This window comes from Oncorhynchus masou, chromosome 21, assembly GCF_036934945.1.
Source record: "Oncorhynchus masou masou isolate Uvic2021 chromosome 21, UVic_Omas_1.1, whole genome shotgun sequence".
Classification (NCBI taxonomy): domain Eukaryota; kingdom Metazoa; phylum Chordata; class Actinopteri; order Salmoniformes; family Salmonidae; genus Oncorhynchus; species Oncorhynchus masou.
Genome location: NC_088232.1, coordinates 44,564,329 through 44,568,581, shown reverse-complemented (window position 1 = coordinate 44,568,581; position 4,253 = coordinate 44,564,329).

Below are 4,253 nucleotides of genomic sequence, written 5' to 3'. Positions count from 1 at the left end.
ACACTGTTTACCAACATAATTAGAGCAGTAAAGACATTTATTTTGTCATACCCATGCTCCATTTATCCTTAGCCTATTATAATATGCTAAGCATTCTAAGTCCTCCTACAACTTTGTGCAGATTTTCATAATTTTAGGCTCAAAAGAAGTGTATAATTCTCTTACATCAGACTGGCCACTTTATATTCCACTGTTTTGTCTTTTGTACACATAATGCTCATTGACTTGACATTCCAAAGTATTATTAAATAAAGCCCTGAGTGATTACTTCTACCAGGTTTCATTGAGGAGGCCTAAGAAACGGAATGCTATTTACATTTGCTATATCAAAAATATCACTATTGCGTCATCCTGCCAATGCTACTATGACCTCACTGAAGACAATAGTTGAAACAATTCTGTCATTATTGTGTCACAATTTATCTCATGATGACATCACTCCCGCACCCCTCCAGCCATATGAAAGTCATTCATAGTACGCCGGAGGGGTTAGACTGGCCGGGTAACATACCTGACCTAACTGCTCCGTTCCGGTTCTCCAGACGGACCCCTGTTAGTGTTAAAGTCTGCTTCAATAATAGATGGGCTTTCAAATAAAACTGTTATGACTTTGACTTTTTATTATTAGATGTTTTATAAGAGTTTTCGGCAGTTGAGTTAATAATAAATAAGTAGATAATAGCCTAATCGGTTAGGGACATACATATACAATTTTAAATAATGAATAATTGTATGCCTATCTATTCCTTACCAATAAATACATTGAAACAATTTTATATTTAAAACATTGACACATTCAATCATCAACAGTCAAGTCAGATGAATTGCACCATAATGATTTAGTTTGCGCTCATTTACAGTATAAGTCCATCATTTGGGGTGGCAGGGTAGCCTAGTGGTTAGAGCATTGGACTAGTTACTGGAAGGTTGCAAGTTCAAATCCCTGAGCTGACAAGGTACAAAACTGTCATTCTGCCCCTGAACAGGGAGTTACCTCACTGTGCCTAGGCTGTCATTGAAAATAAGAATTTGTTCTTAACTGACTTGCCTGGTTAAATAAAGGTCAAATAAAAAATTCTTGGTCCAATCACTATAGCTATAATATTGCACAACATTAACAGACAAGGGAATATAAATTAAATAGGCTATTAGTTGATAGAGGATCATTTCAAGATCCAACCATTATTAATGGTAAATCATCTATATTCTAATACAGTGAGGCTCTCAGCTGCTGTTACAGATGAGGCCTAAATGACATACCTTACAGAAAATACAGACATCAATATAAATACAAAAGAAAAGCAAGGTCATAAAAACACATTCATCAGTAGTAAGGTCCTCAGTCAGCTGTCTGAACTGACCTAGAAGCACCAAAACATCACATTTAAAGTCTAAGAGAATTTTGGAGATTGTTCCACAAATAGGGTGCAGGAAAACTAAAAACTGATTTACCTAACTCCGTAGAGAAATGTTCCTGGATTAACCATCCCTGAGACCGGGTGTGGTAACTCCTGTGTCTTTTAGGTACAGTGGGACTTGTTGTAAAAAGGCTTTATAAATTAAAACATATAGCAATGTAGCAACCTAGTAACATGAAAGAGGGCCAACTAACCTTCTGCTAGAGAACCAGTGATGAGTTTTAGAATCAAAAGAAGGGCATCGCCCTCTTACATGTCGCTGCCCACTTTATATTCTGCTGTGTTTCGTATATTTGTTCATTTTCCCGGTTTTTGTTTTTGAAATGGCACGTTTACTGTGTCAGATTCAGCTGTCTTAATGCAAACGTATATAGGCCCATTTTGAATCTATAGAATGACTGCTACCATAACCAATTGACTGAACCTTCCAAATTACCATGGTAATTATGCATCACAATAGTTGTTATATTTATGTCTATGGTGAAGGGCCTTCTATGGTCTAGGACAAGCCAGTCATTTTTGCAACCAAATTATTTTACTGTGCCTGGTCACACATAGACTTTTATGGTCACACAAAGTGCAACAGGTGTATTCAAAATGAGTAGCCTAATTATTATTTACATTTTGCATTTGCAAACAAATATTTTTACTGTGCCTGGTCGCACACAGACTTGTATGGTCACACAAAGTGCAACAGGTGTATTCAAAATGAGTACACTAATAATTATTTCATGGCCCCAGTTGCATTTGCAAAAAAAATGTTTCTGTATGAAATCAATAATAAGCCTATAGTGTGACAGTCAGCAAAATAACCATAGATAACCATAGTTGGCAATAGCTTTTACTAGGCAAAAATACATTGTATTTCTATGGTTGCAGTCCTCAAAGATAGTATTGCATTGAATCAAATGAATCAGATCCAATGATATACCGCCCATAGTAGGCCTAAGTTATATTCTTCAAGAATAAATTAGTGCATATTATTAATTTATAAATCCCAAAATTTCAGCGATGTAGCAACTAATGATTCTAGTTTATGCAAAGCACATACAAATTAGAATTGCTGGCAATCATGTTGCTTGTCTTATATTTGACATTTTTGTTATTTAACAGACAGTCTTATCCAGAGTGAGTTACACAAGATAAGTGCCTTGCTCAAGGCAGGTGTTTCAACCTAGCTCAGTGCTTTCTGTGGTTGTGGGGCAAGCCAGCAGAAAATAGGAGCATTGCGCCGTGACTATGCAGTGTTCTGTCACTCATGGGACACTACGTCATCGCCTTGTTTAAGTCCTTAGTAAGGGTAGACATCCAAAATTTCGTCCCTTTGGGTCCTGCATAGAGTTATACTACAAGTGCACTTCCAAGAAGTCTCAAGGTCATTGGCCACAGATAAAATAACTCAAATCCCATGATATGCAAAGTAGCATTGAAAGGACTGATCAGTCATCATCATGAATCAAGTGAACAATATACTGGGAAATCCTTTTTAATCCTTGTCATGTGAAGAGAAATGATCGATAAACCCTATCGGTGCACATCGGCCATTGGTCATAAACATTACACAACAAGTTGGAAATCGCAAATTCAACAATGAGTGGTTTGGATAGAATCGGTGACAGTGGCTAACTGCAAGCAATTGCAACTGGGAAATCGGGAATAAGTGAGCTCAAAATACATTTTGAACGGTCATCCAACTTGGAATTGTAAATCCTTTCTCTTTCTTTGATGACAAAATTTGCCCACGAAGGACCGCTGCGCCAACTTCCTGTTCAAGTGAGCACATCACAAAAAGGTGAGCCCAAAAATGTCTTATATGCTGCTACATAAACTATGCAATATGCCAGGGAGACATGTATACAGTAGCTAAGAAAGTAATACTAAGTGTATGTTGTATGTAGTAAGCAGTTAGTAGCCCATGTGCCTCACCCTAATAATTTGGTATATTTTCACCTCGTAATTTTGCCTAATGTTACTGTTCTGACTTGGTGGTGCACATGGAGTCAATAACCTGTTTTTGAGAAATGTCATAATCTAATATTGTAAGAGCTTTCATTGTCTGCTTATATGCCTCATTTATTTATATAACGGTTCTGACTTGGTGTACAGGGAAATACTTTAAGAGCAGCCCATGTTCTGCATTCTGTCGCTGTACATTTCAAAAGTGCTGAACACATAGTTATATTGACTACATCTGTTTTAGCTCGCTCATTAATGTCGTAATCGAATTTACAGAATGCCTCTTATCCGCTCATCATTCCCTTATGCCATAGTTTGTACATCTCAATTGTCAGTAGAAACCACATTTGTTTAAGAAAGTCAGCCATATCAGCTATGTGTTTTAAAAAGGCAGTAATCGAGGCTGAATGAATTGTTTCGCTGCGAGACGTGGCTCCGCTGATAGCCAGGTGTAGCAGTGGTATAGTGCATTTCATGTATTGTTTAGTGTTGTGTTGTGTAGTGGCTTTGCTGGCATGCGTCCCACTTTTTTAGTTTTTTTGCCCCACCAAGGTTTACATGCTAAAATCGCCACTGTCTAGAACTACACAATTATTAAACATTTACTTACTTTGAAATATAATAAACCATTTTAAAACTTTTTTTTTAGTTTGCCCCACCAAGATTTACATACAAAAGTCGCCACTGAGTGTGAGACGATTATTTACGCCTGCGACATTAGGTTACCCTTCATTCTGTCACAGTCCCATGTCACTGTCATCCTCATTGGCTCATGCTCTGGCTTCTAACCAAGCCCACAGGTAGACCAACACAAAGTACTAACACATGTTATTGACTATTGGGCTCCGCCCCTTACCTCGTTGAAGCCTAATCCAATCC